Source organism: Hemiscyllium ocellatum, unplaced genomic scaffold (assembly GCF_020745735.1).
Source record: "Hemiscyllium ocellatum isolate sHemOce1 unplaced genomic scaffold, sHemOce1.pat.X.cur. scaffold_2071_pat_ctg1, whole genome shotgun sequence".
In the NCBI taxonomy this organism is placed as follows: Eukaryota; Metazoa; Chordata; class Chondrichthyes; order Orectolobiformes; family Hemiscylliidae; genus Hemiscyllium; species Hemiscyllium ocellatum.
In genome coordinates, this window is record NW_026867961.1 from 23,193 (window position 1) to 40,017 (window position 16,825).

The 16,825-nt window shown below is 44.2% G+C and overlaps 7 non-coding genes across 7 annotated transcripts; all 7 read left to right on the forward strand.

The window, feature by feature from the left end:
• Positions 1-2,317: 2,317 nt before the first annotated feature.
• Positions 2,318-2,391, forward strand: trnai-aau (transfer RNA isoleucine (anticodon AAU)). Its single transcript has one exon. It is a non-coding gene; the product is annotated as a tRNA-Ile (tRNA).
• A 2,217-nt stretch (positions 2,392-4,608) lies between these two features.
• Positions 4,609-4,682, forward strand: trnai-aau (transfer RNA isoleucine (anticodon AAU)). Its single transcript has one exon. It is a non-coding gene; the product is annotated as a tRNA-Ile (tRNA).
• A 2,216-nt stretch (positions 4,683-6,898) lies between these two features.
• trnai-aau (transfer RNA isoleucine (anticodon AAU)) lies at positions 6,899-6,972 on the forward strand. Its single transcript has one exon. It is a non-coding gene; the product is annotated as a tRNA-Ile (tRNA).
• A 2,211-nt stretch (positions 6,973-9,183) lies between these two features.
• Positions 9,184-9,257, forward strand: trnai-aau (transfer RNA isoleucine (anticodon AAU)). Its single transcript has one exon. It is a non-coding gene; the product is annotated as a tRNA-Ile (tRNA).
• Positions 9,258-11,474: 2,217 nt separating this feature from the next.
• Positions 11,475-11,548, forward strand: trnai-aau (transfer RNA isoleucine (anticodon AAU)). Its single transcript has one exon. It is a non-coding gene; the product is annotated as a tRNA-Ile (tRNA).
• Positions 11,549-13,764: 2,216 nt separating this feature from the next.
• Positions 13,765-13,838, forward strand: trnai-aau (transfer RNA isoleucine (anticodon AAU)). The gene has a single exon. It is a non-coding gene; the product is annotated as a tRNA-Ile (tRNA).
• A 2,218-nt stretch (positions 13,839-16,056) lies between these two features.
• Positions 16,057-16,130, forward strand: trnai-aau (transfer RNA isoleucine (anticodon AAU)). Its single transcript has one exon. It is a non-coding gene; the product is annotated as a tRNA-Ile (tRNA).
• Positions 16,131-16,825: the final 695 nt, after the last annotated feature.

Sequence of the window (16,825 nt, forward strand, 5' to 3'; positions counted from 1 at the left end):
TTATTACCAATCACCGTAAATCATAAGATGCTTGCACTATCATTGCCTTTGCAGAAAATTAGAGCCTCTTGAGTACTTACACGAAGAACTTGTGGACAAGTATCGTGAGCTGCAATAGGATTTTAACCAGCTTTCTGTCCCTGGACATCCCTCATGCTCGTTTGGCAAGGGATAACAGCAGCAATCCGGTCTGGGACGGAAATATTTTGGAACTTGGGGATTCGGGTGCTGGTATGTTGGGAGGGCTTACGAAAGAGTTCCTTGGACGCTGATCTCGATTATCTTTATTGAGGGCTGATGGCTCTTTGCCACTTCCTTAAACCCAACAACGGAATTTCTGATCTTAAATGTTGCACCTCGTCTGTTTACCGTGGCAAAACATAGTCTCCACTGAGCGGGGAAAAGGACGACGTTCCGTCTGCAAGAGATTGTCTCGAAACCCATGGCTTTGCTTTGATCATGCTTGTAGAGTGATTCGATCGCTTCCTCACCTCGACGGTCCCAGGCGCAGAGCAGTCACCTGCAGGTAAACAAAGAAGACACAAAGAAAGCCAAACAACAAAATGATACAACACCGGCGCCGAGTCCAATTCCTCAAGGCTTCACCAAGCCTGGCAATCAGCAACGTTTCCAATCCTGGACATTTAGATCTGCCCATCTTCCATCGCACCTCAAGGAATGAGCCTTCAGGCTCAGATCAGGAGTTTGGCATTTTATACATTTAGAGACACCATCTGCTTATTTTCTGCCTTGCCTCAGGGGACCAGCCCAGCAGGTCAGACAGCATCCAAGGAACAGGAGAATCAAAGTTTCGGGCCCAAAACGTCGGCTCTCCTGCTCGGTGGATGCTGCCTGACCTGCTGCGCTTTTCCAGCAACACATTTTCGGCTCTGATCTCCAGCATCTGCAGTCCTCACTTTCTCATGGGAACAGCCAGCAGGGGCAAGTCAGGATTAAATCCTTAACCAAATGTACTACTTGAATGTGGTCATTTCATTTTTTCGTCTTCCTTCAAGGGATCAGCCTGCAGGCTCAGGTCAGAATCATGCCCTTAATCAATTTTAGCAATTTGATTAGCTCCACACAATATTCACACTTTCTCATGCACCAATTCAAGTTATTGAAGGCACTAACATAGATTCACACAAGACCATCTATTGAAGGTGAAAAGACCAGTTGTTCAACAAATTCTCGAGAGGCAGAACTTGATCTTAAACATTTTATTCCACGCTGAATCATAGGTAGAACCTCTGTCCTAAGCGTTAATCGTTAGGACTCCGAAGCACAGCAGAAATTCACAGATCTATAAAGGAACCAACAACCAGGCTGAGACACATGCTGACCATTACTAATTCACATAGTGATGAATGTTCGAATTCACCTATGTTCTTTTTATCTAACCTTCACATTCCCTGATGTCTGTATTCTGATATTCACTTACGTTCTGTTATCTTCCTGTATTTTAATTCGCTTTTGTTCTTGCGGTCACGTGCACTTATTCTTATTCAACTATATTTTCTGTTTAACTTATGTTCACATTATACAATGTCGTTATTCATTCCTATTCTTATTTTCTTATTTTTTATGTTGTTTGTCTCTTATTTTCCCCTTCATTCTTCCCATGCTTTTATGAGCGTATTTTACCAATCATTTATGTTCTTAACCTTTGCTCTTGAAATATTTTAGAGATGTTCTTGTTCTCCTGTGCTCGTCCGTTCTTGTCTTTGCGTGTACTTATTCTCTTGTGTTTCATTCATATGTTCCCACTGTCTTATGCCCGCTCTAACATCTGTATTATTTTTTCTATTCTTGTCTTGTGTAGTTTTTCTCTCGTGTTCTCATTTTAGTGTTCGCAAATGCTATTTTGTTCTTATTTTCTTATTCCCGTATGATCTTATGCTCTGACCTTGTTAATCACTTCTGTTTGTAATGTCTTATCTTCCTGTTCTCTTTTGTTCTTTTTCGCCAAGACACTTATTTTCTAAGTCGCTATTGTACGTATTTCATTATGTTCTCATCATGTTATGTTCTTATTCTGTTGTGTTCTTAGTCTCTTATGTTCTTCCTCTTTGATATTCTGTTTTCCATTCTACCCATATGTCCGTATGGTATTATTTTATCAGTCAGTGTTATTCTTATTGCTTTGATCTTGAATTTGAGTATTCATTTTCTTAATCGCTTGTGCTCTGATGTTCTTGTTCTCCTATGCTCTCATCCTTAACATTTCATTTGTCTGATTGCAAATCAGAAAAAGAATAGCCGCCGTGGTTGTGAGCGCAGGCAATATAAGCCTTTGTTTTGACCGACGGGCTCCGTCGGTCGGTTAGCTCAGCTGGTTAGAGCGTGGTGCTAATAACGCCAAGGTCGTGGGTTCAATCCCCACACTGACCATGTGCAGCGCTCGTCTCGTCAGCTGTGCTGTGTCAAGGTTTGTCGTGGCTTTTGCTTTCACCGTCTGCAAGAACTTGTCACATGATCGATTCAGATGTGTATTCATTCGAAAGCCGACCATCGCTGTCATGGAACATCAACTCGTTGGTCCTATGCCGGATCTCAGCTGCGTTGCTGTATTTCCAAACAAAGTGCACCACGAAACCACAAAATCACCAAGCAGAAAGCCTCACCGGCGCAATAAAACATTTGACAGGGATAGACGCACAACTCGATCACCGTACCCATGATGACTGGTGGATGTTGTCTGCAGCAAATCAATCAGTCTCAATTGTTTTCACAAAGAAATGCAAAACATGAAATATATAAAGTATTAAGTCGACCTGGCACAGTCTCGGAGGAGAACCAGAGTTCAGGCTTCAATTCACTTCAAAGATTCGTTCAATGCATTTTCCTGGATCTCTGTTACTCCATTTCCCGCGACTTCCAGAGGGAATTCATTCGCTTGCTCACCTCTCATGCATCGACACTGGAGTCATCATATCCCCAGCAATATCACAGAGTCATTAATAAAAGCAAATTACTGCAGATGCTGGAATTCGAAACCAAAAGAGAAAATGCTGGAAAATCTCAGCAGGTCTGGCACCATCTGCAAGGAGAGAAAAGAGTTGACGTTTCGAGTCTAACTGACCCTTTGGTAAAGATTTTGAAAAAAGGGGAGATTTACAGAGCTATTAACACCAGGCTGAGAGAAGGTGAGTCAAGGCTCCAGATGCAAAGGTGATAATGACAGTGCACGGAGAGATTAAAGGGAGATTAGGAGCCGCGAATGACCAAGGCTGAAGCCAGTGTTACGAGACAAAATATGTGGGGGATGTGTGAAACAGAGACAAAATGGAAAACAGGGGAGAAGCGTAGCAAAGCGGGAAGAGGAGAGGAAAAATGTATTGACAGAGTGGGAAGCGACAGAAAGAGAGACAATCAAGAAATAAGAGGTACACAACAGTGAGAAAAACGCAAATAAAAAAGGTAAGTAAAATAATTGAAATAAAATTATCTGAAGTTGTTTGAATTTAACAACTTCAGACAATTTTACTTCATTATTTTATTCATCTCTTTTATCATTTCACCTGCAATATCATAGAGCCATTAGATATGGACAGCACTGAAAACACAATCTTCGGTCTGGCTCGTCCATTCCGAACAGATATCCTCAACTGATCCAGCCACGATTGCATGCACTTGACCCATGTCTCTCTAAACCCTTCCGATTCAAATACACATCCAAATTCCTTAAAAATATTGGAATTGTACCAGCCATCACCAGCTCGTCCGGCAACTTATTGCAGACACTCACCACCCTTTGCGTGACGCCGTTGCTCCTCACTGCCTGTCGAATTCTCACCCTCCCACACCAGATTTATACCCTGTCGTGCTGCACTGCCCCACCTGAGCGAAACGAACTTATCTATTTACCCGAAAAATGCCACTCATGATTGAAAAACCTTCATAAGGTCAGCTCCCAGCCTCTGACGCGCCAGGCAAAATAGTGAGAGAGTGTTCAGCCTGTAAGCGTTTGCACCTTTTCCATTTTCAAATGTAGGATGTAGCATGCTGTCTGAAGCAGTCATCTCAGCAGCTGATCTGTCGCTGACAAACGCTGCAGGAAGGCGTGATAACCTGCTAAATATGCTGTCAAACGAAGATTGCAAAAGCAACATGAGTCATTGAGCAAAACGTGCAATTGAGTTCTGCGCTGTTGCTGACTCTAAAGCAACTGCGTCCTTCGGGAGCAGAAAGAATCCCACAGTTGGGTTACAATTCCAATGCATTTGGCATAAGGTTCGCAGCAGTTTATCAGCAGCACGTAACCCTGACTCCAAAGGTCTGTGAGTTTCCAGAAGCACAGTGAGCGATCGTTGAAGGTACGTCTCAACCAGATGATATTTGTCAACATGACAAGCTGCAGCTGAGCTGGTGGCATTGCGATTGAAATTGCATGCGTCCGAACATTGTGCTTAATTTTGGATATCAGAGCAAATGGTTACCTCGAGTGTGCGCGTTCGGAAAAGTCAATGTTTTTTTTGTTAAAAAACTTTGCAACGGATGGAAATACTTCAGACGATCATGCGATCGATTGCAAATCAGAAAACGAATCGCCGCCGTGGTTGTGAGCGCAGGCAATATAAGCCTTTGTTTTGACTGATGGGCTCCTTCGGTCGGTTAGCTCAGCTGGTTAGAGCGTGGTGCTAATAACGCCAAGGTCGTGGGTTCAATCCCCACACTGACCATGTGCAACGCTCGTCTCGTCAGCTGTGCTGTGTCAAGGTTTGTCGTGGCTTTTGCTTTCACCGTCTGCAAGAACTTGTCACATGATCGATTCAGATGTGTATTCATTCGAAAGCCGACCATCGCTGTCATGGAACATCAACTCGTTGGTCCTATGCCGGATCTCAGCTGCGTTGCTGTATTTCCAAACAAAGTGCACCACGAAACCACAAAATCACCAAGCAGAAAGCCTCACCGGCGCAATAAAACATTTGACAGGGATAGACGCACAACTCGATCACCGTACCCATGATGACTGGTGGATGTTGTCTGCAGCAAATCAATCAGTCTCAATTGTTTTCACAAAGAAATGCAAAACATGAAATATATAAAGTATTAAGTCGACCTGGCACAGTCTCGGAGGAGAACCAGAGTTCAGGCTTCAATTCACTTCAAAGATTCGTTCAACGCATTTTCCTGGATCTCTGTTACTCCATTTCCCGCGACTTCCAGAGGGAATTCATTCGCTTGCTCACCTCTCATGCATCGACACTGGAGTCATCATATCCCCAGCAATATCACAGAGTCATTAATAAAAGCAAATTACTGCAGATGCTGGAATTCGAAACCAAAAGAGAAAATGCTGGAAAATCTCAGCAGGTCTGGCACCATCTGCAAGGAGAGAAAAGAGTTGACGTTTCGAGTCTAACTGACCCTTTGGTAAAGATTTTGAAAAAAGGGGAGATTTACAGAGCTATTAACACCAGGCTGAGAGAAGGTGAGTCAAGGCTCCAGATGCAAAGGTGATAATGACAGTGCACGGAGAGATTAAAGGGAGATTAGGAGCCGCGAATGACCAAGGCTGAAGCCAGTGTTACGAGACAAAATATGTGGGGGATGTGTGAAACAGAGACAAAATGGAAAACAGGGAGAAGCGTAGCAAAGCGGGAAGAGGAGAGGAAAAATGTATTGACAGAGTGGGAAGCGACAGAAAGAGAGACAATCAAGAAATAAGAGGTACACAACAGTGAGAAAAACGCAAATAAAAAAGGTAAGTAAAATAATTGAAATAAAATTATCTGAAGTTGTTTGAATTTAACAACTTCAGACAATTTTACTTCATTATTTTATTCATCTCTTTTATCATTTCACCTGCAATATCATAGAGCCATTAGATATGGACAGCACTGAAAACACAATCTTCGGTCTGGCTCGTCCATTCCGAACAGATATCCTCAACTGATCCAGCCACGATTGCATGCACTTGACCCATGTCTCTCTAAACCCTTCCGATTCAAATACACATCCAAATTCCTTAAAAATATTGGAATTGTAACAGCCATCACCAGCTCGTCCGGCAACTTATTGCAGACACTCACCACCCTTTGCGTGACGCCGTTGCTCCTCACTGCCTGTCGAATTCTCACCCTCCCACACCAGATTTATACCCTGTCGTGCTGCACTGCCCCACCTGAGCGAAACGAACTTATCTATTTACCCGAAAAATGCCCCTCATGATTGAAAAACCTTCATAAGGTCAGCTCCCAGCCTCTGACGCGCCAGGCAAAATAGTGAGAGAGTGTTCAGCCTGTAAGCGTTTGCACCTTTTCCATTTTCAAATGTAGGATGTAGCATGCTGTCTGAAGCAGTCATCTTAGCAGCTGATCTGTCGCTGACAAACGCTGCAGGAAGGCGTGATAACCTGCTAAATATGCTGTCAAACGAAGATTGCAAAAGCAACATGAGTCATTGAGCAAAACGTGCAATTGAGTTCTGCGCTGTTGCTGACTCTAAAGCAACTGCGTCCTTCGGGAGCAGAAAGAATCCCACAGTTGGGTTACAATTCCAATGCATTTGGCATAAGGTTCGCAGCAGTTTATCAGCAGCACGTAACCCTGACTCCAAAGGTCTGTGAGTTTCCAGAAGCACAGTGAGCGATCGTTGAAGGTACGTCTCAACCAGATGATATTTGTCAACATGACAAGCTGCAGCTGAGCTGGTGGCATTGCGATTGAAATTGCATGCGTCCGAACATTGTGCTTAATTTTGGATATCAGAGCAAATGGTTACCTCGAGTGTGCGCGTTCGGAAAAGTCAATGTTTTTTTTGTTAAAAAACTTTGCAACGGATGGAAATACTTCAGACGATCATGCGATCGATTGCAAATCAGAAAACGAATAGCCGCCGTGGTTGTGAGCGCAGGCAATATAAGCCTTTGTTTTGAGCGCTGGGCTCTGTCGGTCGGTTAGCTCAGCTGGTTAGAGCGTGGTGCTAATAACGCCAAGGTCGTGGGTTCAATCCCCACACTGACCATGTGCAGCGCTCGTCTCGTCAGCTGTGTTGTGTCAAGGTTGGTCGTGGCTTTTGCTTTCACCGTCTGCAAGAACTTGTCACATGATCGATTCAGATGTGTATTCATTCGAAAGCCGACCATCGCTGTCATGGAACATCAACTCGTTGGTCCTATGCCGGATCTCAGCTGCGTTGCTGTATTTCCAAACAAAGTGCACCACGAAACCACAAAATCACCAAGCAGAAAGCCTCACCGGCGCAATAAAACATTTGACAGGGATAGACGCACAACTCGATCACCGTACCCATGATGACTGGTGGATGTTGTCTGCAGCAAATCAATCAGTCTCAATTGTTTTCACAAAGAAATGCAAAACATGAAATATATAAAGTATTAAGTCGACCTGGCACAGTCTCGGAGGAGAACCAGAGTTCAGGCTTCAATTCACTTCAAAGATTCGTTCAACGCATTTTCCTGGATCTCTGTTACTCCATTTCCCGCGACTTCCAGAGGGAATTCATTCGCTTGCTCATGCATCGACACTGGAGTCATCATATCCCCAGCAATATCACAGAGTCATTAATAAAAGCAAATTACTGCAGATGCTGGAATTCGAAACCAAAAGAGAAAATGCTGGAAAATCTCAGCAGGTCTGGCACCATCTGCAAGGAGAGAAAAGAGTTGACGTTTCGAGTCTAACTGACCCTTTGGTAAAGATTTTGAAAAAAGGGGAGATTTACAGAGCTATTAACATCAGGCTGAGAGAAGGTGAGTCAAGGCTCCAGATGCAAAGGTGATAATGACAGTGCACGGAGAGATTAAAGGGAGATTAGGAGCCGCGAATGACCAAGGCTGAAGCCAGTGTTACGAGACAAAATATGTGGGGGATGTGTGAAACAGAGACAAAATGGAAAACAGGGGAGAAGCGTAGCAAAGCGGGAAGAGGAGAGGAAAAATGTATTGACAGAGTGGGAAGCGACAGAAAGAGAGACAATCAAGAAATAAGAGGTACACAACAGTGAGAAAAACGCAAATAAAAAAGGTAAGTAAAATAATTGAAATAAAATTATCTGAAGTTGTTTGAATTTAACAACTTCAGACAATTTTACTTCATTATTTTATTCATCTCTTTTATCATTTCACCTGCAATATCATAGAGCCATTAGATATGGACAGCACTGAAAACACAATCTTCGGTCTGGCTCGTCCATTCCGAACAGATATCCTCAACTGATCCAGCCACGATTGCATGCACTTGACCCATGTCTCTCTAAACCCTTCCGATTCAAATACACATCCAAATTCCTTAAAAATATTGGAATTGTACCAGCCATCACCAGCTCGTCCGGCAACTTATTGCAGACACTCACCACCCTTTGCGTGACGCCGTTGCTCCTCACTGCCTGTCGAATTCTCACCCTCCCACACCAGATTTATACCCTGTCGTGCTGCACTGCCCCACCTGAGCGAAACGAACTTATCTATTTACCCGAAAAATGCCCCTCATGATTGAAAAACCTTCATAAGGTCAGCTCCCAGCCTCTGACGCGCCAGGCAAAATAGTGAGAGAGTGTTCAGCCTGTAAGCGTTTGCACCTTTTCCATTTTCAAATGTAGGATGTAGCATGCTGTCTGAAGCAGTCATCTTAGCAGCTGATCTGTCGCTGACAAACGCTGCAGGAAGGCGTGATAACCTGCTAAATATGCTGTCAAACGAAGATTGCAAAAGCAACATGAGTCATTGAGCAAAACGTGCAATTGAGTTCTGCGCTGTTGCTGACTCTAAAGCAACTGCGTCCTTCGGGAGCAGAAAGAATCCCACAGTTGGGTTACAATTCCAATGCATTTGGCATAAGGTTCGCAGCAGTTTATCAGCAGCACGTAACCCTGACTCCAAAGGTCTGTGAGTTTCCAGAAGCACAGTGAGCGATCGTTGAAGGTACGTCTCAACCAGATGATATTTGTCAACATGACAAGCTGCAGCTGAGCTGGTGGCATTGCGATTGAAATTGCATGCGTCCGAACATTGTGCTTAATTTTGGATATCAGAGCAAATGGTTACCTCGAGTGTGCGCGTTCGGAAAAGTCAATGTTTTTTTTTGTTAAAAAACTTTGCAACGGATGGAAATACTTCAGACGATCATGCGATCGATTGCAAATCAGAAAACGAATAGCCGCCGTGGTTGTGAGCGCAGGCAATATAAGCCTTTGTTTTGAGCGCTGGGCTCTGTCGGTCGGTTAGCTCAGCTGGTTAGAGCGTGGTGCTAATAACGCCAAGGTCGTGGGTTCAATCCCCACACTGACCATGTGCAGCGCTCGTCTCGTCAGCTGTGTTGTGTCAAGGTTGGTCGTGGCTTTTGCTTTCACCGTCTGCAAGAACTTGTCACATGATCGATTCAGATGTGTATTCATTCGAAAGCCGACCATCGCTGTCATGGAACATCAACTCGTTGGTCCTATGCCGGATCTCAGCTGCGTTGCTGTATTTCCAAACAAAGTGCACCACGAAACCACAAAATCACCAAGCAGAAAGCCTCACCGGCGCAATAAAACATTTGACAGGGATAGACGCACAACTCGATCACCGTACCCATGATGACTGGTGGATGTTGTCTGCAGCAAATCAATCAGTCTCAATTGTTTTCACAAAGAAATGCAAAACATGAAATATATAAAGTATTAAGTCGACCTGGCACAGTCTCGGAGGAGAACCAGAGTTCAGGCTTCAATTCACTTCAAAGATTCGTTCAATGCATTTTCCTGGATCTCTGTTACTCCATTTCCCGCGACTTCCAGAGGGAATTCATTCGCTTGCTCACCTCTCATGCATCGACACTGGAGTCATCATATCCCCAGCAATATCACAGAGTCATTAATAAAAGCAAATTACTGCAGATGCTGGAATTCGAAACCAAAAGAGAAAATGCTGGAAAATCTCAGCAGGTCTGGCACCATCTGCAAGGAGAGAAAAGAGTTGACGTTTCGAGTCTAACTGACCCTTTGGTAAAGATTTTGAAAAAAGGGGAGATTTACAGAGCTATTAACATCAGGCTGAGAGAAGGTGAGTCAAGGCTCCAGATGCAAAGGTGATAATGACAGTGCACGGAGAGATTAAAGGGAGATTAGGAGCCGCGAATGACCAAGGCTGAAGCCAGTGTTACGAGACAAAATATGTGGGGGATGTGTGAAACAGAGACAAAATGGAAAACAGGGGAGAAGCGTAGCAAAGCGGGAAGAGGAGAGGAAAAATGTATTGACAGAGTGGGAAGCGACAGAAAGAGAGACAATCAAGAAATAAGAGGTACACAACAGTGAGAAAAACGCAAATAAAAAAGGTAAGTAAAATAATTGAAATAAAATTATCTGAAGTTGTTTGAATTTAACAACTTCAGACAATTTTACTTCATTATTTTATTCATCTCTTTTATCATTTCACCTGCAATATCATAGAGCCATTAGATATGGACAGCACTGAAAACACAATCTTCGGTCTGGCTCGTCCATTCCGAACAGATATCCTCAACTGATCCAGCCACGATTGCATGCACTTGACCCATGTCTCTCTAAACCCTTCCGATTCAAATACACATCCAAATTCCTTAAAAATATTGGAATTGTAACAGCCATCACCAGCTCGTCCGGCAACTTATTGCAGACACTCACCACCCTTTGCGTGACGCCGTTGCTCCTCACTGCCTGTCGAATTCTCACCCTCCCACACCAGATTTATACCCTGTCGTGCTGCACTGCCCCACCTGAGCGAAACGAACTTATCTATTTACCCGAAAAATGCCCCTCATGATTGAAAAACCTTCATAAGGTCAGCTCCCAGCCTCTGACGCGCCAGGCAAAATAGTGAGAGAGTGTTCAGCCTGTAAGCGTTTGCACCTTTTCCATTTTCAAATGTAGGATGTAGCATGCTGTCTGAAGCAGTCATCTTAGCAGCTGATCTGTCGCTGACAAACGCTGCAGGAAGGCGTGATAACCTGCTAAATATGCTGTCAAACGAAGATTGCAAAAGCAACATGAGTCATTGAGCAAAACGTGCAATTGAGTTCTGCGCTGTTGCTGACTCTAAAGCAACTGCGTCCTTCGGGAGCAGAAAGAATCCCACAGTTGGGTTACAATTCCAATGCATTTGGCATAAGGTTCGCAGCAGTTTATCAGCAGCACGTAACCCTGACTCCAAAGGTCTGTGAGTTTCCAGAAGCACAGTGAGCGATCGTTGAAGGTACGTCTCAACCAGATGATATTTGTCAACATGACAAGCTGCAGCTGAGCTGGTGGCATTGCGATTGAAATTGCATGCGTCCGAACATTGTGCTTAATTTTGAATATCAGAGCAAATGGTTACCTCGAGTGTGCGCGTTCGGAAGAGTCAATTTTTTTTTGTTTAAAAAACTTTGCAACGGATGGAAATACTTCAGACGATCATGCGATCGATTGCAAATCAGAAAACGAATAGCCGCCGTGGTTGTGAGCGCAGGCAATATAAGCCTTTGTTTTGAGCGCTGGGCTCTGTCGGTCGGTTAGCTCAGCTGGTTAGAGCGTGGTGCTAATAACGCCAAGGTCGTGGGTTCAATCCCCACACTGACCATGTGCAGCGCTCGTCTCGTCAGCTGTGTTGTGTCAAGGTTGGTCGTGGCTTTTGCTTTCACCGTCTGCAAGAACTTGTCACATGATCGATTCAGATGTGTATTCATTCGAAAGCCGACCATCGCTGTCATGGAACATCAACTCGTTGGTCCTATGCCGGATCTCAGCTGCGTTGCTGTATTTCCAAACAAAGTGCACCACGAAACCACAAAATCACCAAGCAGAAAGCCTCACCGGCGCAATAAAACATTTGACAGGGATAGACGCACAACTCGATCACCGTACCCATGATGACTGGTGGATGTTGTCTGCAGCAAATCAATCAGTCTCAATTGTTTTCACAAAGAAATGCAAAACATGAAATATATAAAGTATTAAGTCGACCTGGCACAGTCTCGGAGGAGAACCAGAGTTCAGGCTTCAATTCACTTCAAAGATTCGTTCAATGCATTTTCCTGGATCTCTGTTACTCCATTTCCCGCGACTTCCAGAGGGAATTCATTCGCTTGCTCACCTCTCATGCATCGACACTGGAGTCATCATATCCCCAGCAATATCACAGAGTCATTAATAAAAGCAAATTACTGCAGATGCTGGAATTCGAAACCAAAAGAGAAAATGCTGGAAAATCTCAGCAGGTCTGGCACCATCTGCAAGGAGAGAAAAGAGTTGACGTTTCGAGTCTAACTGACCCTTTGGTAAAGATTTTGAAAAAAGGGGAGATTTACAGAGCTATTAACACCAGGCTGAGAGAAGGTGAGTCAAGGCTCCAGATGCAAAGGTGATAATGACAGTGCACGGAGAGATTAAAGGGAGATTAGGAGCCGCGAATGACCAAGGCTGAAGCCAGTGTTACGAGACAAAATATGTGGGGGATGTGTGAAACAGAGACAAAATGGAAAACAGGGGAGAAGCGTAGCAAAGCGGGAAGAGGAGAGGAAAAATGTATTGACAGAGTGGGAAGCGACAGAAAGAGAGACAATCAAGAAATAAGAGGTACACAACAGTGAGAAAAACGCAAATAAAAAAGGTAAGTAAAATAATTGAAATAAAATTATCTGAAGTTGTTTGAATTTAACAACTTCAGACAATTTTACTTCATTATTTTATTCATCTCTTTTATCATTTCACCTGCAATATCATAGAGCCATTAGATATGGACAGCACTGAAAACACAATCTTCGGTCTGGCTCGTCCATTCCGAACAGATATCCTCAACTGATCCAGCCACGATTGCATGCACTTGACCCATGTCTCTCTAAACCCTTCCGATTCAAATACACATCCAAATTCCTTAAAAATATTGGAATTGTAACAGCCATCACCAGCTCGTCCGGCAACTTATTGCAGACACTCACCACCCTTTGCGTGACGCCGTTGCTCCTCACTGCCTGTCGAATTCTCACCCTCCCACACCAGATTTATACCCTGTCGTGCTGCACTGCCCCACCTGAGCGAAACGAACTTATCTATTTACCCGAAAAATGCCCCTCATGATTGAAAAACCTTCATAAGGTCAGCTCCCAGCCTCTGACGCGCCAGGCAAAATAGTGAGAGAGTGTTCAGCCTGTAAGCGTTTGCACCTTTTCCATTTTCAAATGTAGGATGTAGCATGCTGTCTGAAGCAGTCATCTTAGCAGCTGATCTGTCGCTGACAAACGCTGCAGGAAGGCGTGATAACCTGCTAAATATGCTGTCAAACGAAGATTGCAAAAGCAACATGAGTCATTGAGCAAAACGTGCAATTGAGTTCTGCGCTGTTGCTGACTCTAAAGCAACTGCGTCCTTCGGGAGCAGAAAGAATCCCACAGTTGGGTTACAATTCCAATGCATTTGGCATAAGGTTCGCAGCAGTTTATCAGCAGCACGTAACCCTGACTCCAAAGGTCTGTGAGTTTCCAGAAGCACAGTGAGCGATCGTTGAAGGTACGTCTCAACCAGATGATATTTGTCAACATGACAAGCTGCAGCTGAGCTGGTGGCATTGCGATTGAAATTGCATGCGTCCGAACATTGTGCTTAATTTTGGATATCAGAGCAAATGGTTACCTCGAGTGTGCGCGTTCGGAAAGTCAATGTTTTTTTTGTTAAAAAACTTTGCAACGGATGGAAATACTTCAGACGATCATGCGATCGATTGCAAATCAGAAAACGAATAGCCGCCGTGGTTGTGAGCGCAGGCAATATAAGCCTTTGTTTTGAGCGCTGGGCTCTGTCGGTCGGTTAGCTCAGCTGGTTAGAGCGTGGTGCTAATAACGCCAAGGTCGTGGGTTCAATCCCCACACTGACCATGTGCAGCGCTCGTCTCGTCAGCTGTGTTGTGTCAAGGTTGGTCGTGGCTTTTGCTTTCACCGTCTGCAAGAACTTGTCACATGATCGATTCAGATGTGTATTCATTCGAAAGCCGACCATCGCTGTCATGGAACATCAACTCGTTGGTCCTATGCCGGATCTCAGCTGCGTTGCTGTATTTCCAAACAAAGTGCACCACGAAACCACAAAATCACCAAGCAGAAAGCCTCACCGGCGCAATAAAACATTTGACAGGGATAGACGCACAACTCGATCACCGTACCCATGATGACTGGTGGATGTTGTCTGCAGCAAATCAATCAGTCTCAATTGTTTTCACAAAGAAATGCAAAACATGAAATATATAAAGTATTAAGTCGACCTGGCACAGTCTCGGAGGAGAACCAGAGTTCAGGCTTCAATTCACTTCAAAGATTCGTTCAATGCATTTTCCTGGATCTCTGTTACTCCATTTCCCGCGACTTCCAGAGGGAATTCATTCGCTTGCTCACCTCTCATGCATCGACACTGGAGTCATCATATCCCCAGCAATATCACAGAGTCATTAATAAAAGCAAATTACTGCAGATGCTGGAATTCGAAACCAAAAGAGAAAATGCTGGAAAATCTCAGCAGGTCTGGCACCATCTGCAAGGAGAGAAAAGAGTTGACGTTTCGAGTCTAACTGACCCTTTGGTAAAGATTTTGAAAAAAGGGGAGATTTACAGAGCTATTAACACCAGGCTGAGAGAAGGTGAGTCAAGGCTCCAGATGCAAAGGTGATAATGACAGTGCACGGAGAGATTAAAGGGAGATTAGGAGCCGCGAATGACCAAGGCTGAAGCCAGTGTTACGAGACAAAATATGTGGGGGATGTGTGAAACAGAGACAAAATGGAAAACAGGGGAGAAGCGTAGCAAAGCGGGAAGAGGAGAGGAAAAATGTATTGACAGAGTGGGAAGCGACAGAAAGAGAGACAATCAAGAAATAAGAGGTACACAACAGTGAGAAAAACGCAAATAAAAAAGGTAAGTAAAATAATTGAAATAAAATTATCTGAAGTTGTTTGAATTTAACAACTTCAGACAATTTTACTTCATTATTTTATTCATCTCTTTTATCATTTCACCTGCAATATCATAGAGCCATTAGATATGGACAGCACTGAAAACACAATCTTCGGTCTGGCTCGTCCATTCCGAACAGATATCCTCAACTGATCCAGCCACGATTGCATGCACTTGACCCATGTCTCTCTAAACCCTTCCGATTCAAATACACATCCAAATTCCTTAAAAATATTGGAATTGTAACAGCCATCACCAGCTCGTCCGGCAACTTATTGCAGACACTCACCACCCTTTGCGTGACGCCGTTGCTCCTCACTGCCTGTCGAATTCTCACCCTCCCACACCAGATTTATACCCTGTCGTGCTGCACTGCCCCACCTGAGCGAAACGAACTTATCTATTTACCCGAAAAAATGCCCCTCATGATTGAAAAACCTTCATAAGGTCAGCTCCCAGCCTCTGACGCGCCAGGCAAAATAGTGAGAGAGTGTTCAGCCTGTAAGCGTTTGCACCTTTTCCATTTTCAAATGTAGGATGTAGCATGCTGTCTGAAGCAGTCATCTTAGCAGCTGATCTGTCGCTGACAAACGCTGCAGGAAGGCGTGATAACCTGCTAAATATGCTGTCAAACGAAGATTGCAAAAGCAACATGAGTCATTGAGCAAAACGTGCAATTGAGTTCTGCGCTGTTGCTGACTCTAAAGCAACTGCGTCCTTCGGGAGCAGAAAGAATCCCACAGTTGGGTTACAATTCCAATGCATTTGGCATAAGGTTCGCAGCAGTTTATCAGCAGCACGTAACCCTGACTCCAAAGGTCTGTGAGTTTCCAGAAGCACAGTGAGCGATCGTTGAAGGTACGTCTCAACCAGATGATATTTGTCAACATGACAAGCTGCAGCTGAGCTGGTGGCATTGCGATTGAAATTGCATGCGTCCGAACATTGTGCTTAATTTTGAATATCAGAGCAAATGGTTACCTCGAGTGTGCGCGTTCGGAAGAGTCAATTTTTTTTTTTTTAAAAAACTTTGCAACGGATGGAAATACTTCAGACGATCATGCGATCGATTGCAAATCAGAAAACGAATAGCCGCCGTGGTTGTGAGCGCAGGCAATATAAGCCTTTGTTTTGAGCGCTGGGCTCTGTCGGTCGGTTAGCTCAGCTGGTTAGAGCGTGGTGCTAATAACGCCAAGGTCGTGGGTTCAATCCCCACACTGACCATGTGCAGCGCTCGTCTCGTCAGCTGTGCTGTGTCAAGGTTGGTCGTGGCTTTTGCTTTCACCGTCTGCAAGAACTTGTCACATGATCGATTCAGATGTGTATTCATTCGAAAGCCGACCATCGCTGTCATGGAACATCAACTCGTTGGTCCTATGCCGGATCTCAGCTGCGTTGCTGTATTTCCAAACAAAGTGCACCACGAAACCACAAAATCACCAAGCAGAAAGCCTCACCGGCGCAATAAAACATTTGACAGGGATAGACGCACAACTCGATCACCGTACCCATGATGACTGGTGGATGTTGTCTGCAGCAAATCAATCAGTCTCAATTGTTTTCACAAAGAAATGCAAAACATGAAATATATAAAGTATTAAGTCGACCTGGCACAGTCTCGGAGGAGAACCAGAGTTCAGGCTTCAATTCACTTCAAAGATTCGTTCAATGCATTTTCCTGGATCTCTGTTACTCCATTTCCCGCGACTTCCAGAGGGAATTCATTCGCTTGCTCACCTCTCATGCATCGACACTGGAGTCATCATATCCCCAGCAATATCACAGAGTCATTAATAAAAGCAAATTACTGCAGATGCTGGAATTCGAAACCAAAAGAGAAAATGCTGGAAAATCTCAGCAGGTCTGGCACCATCTGCAAGGAGAGAAAAGAGTTGACGTTTCGAGTCTAACTGACCCTT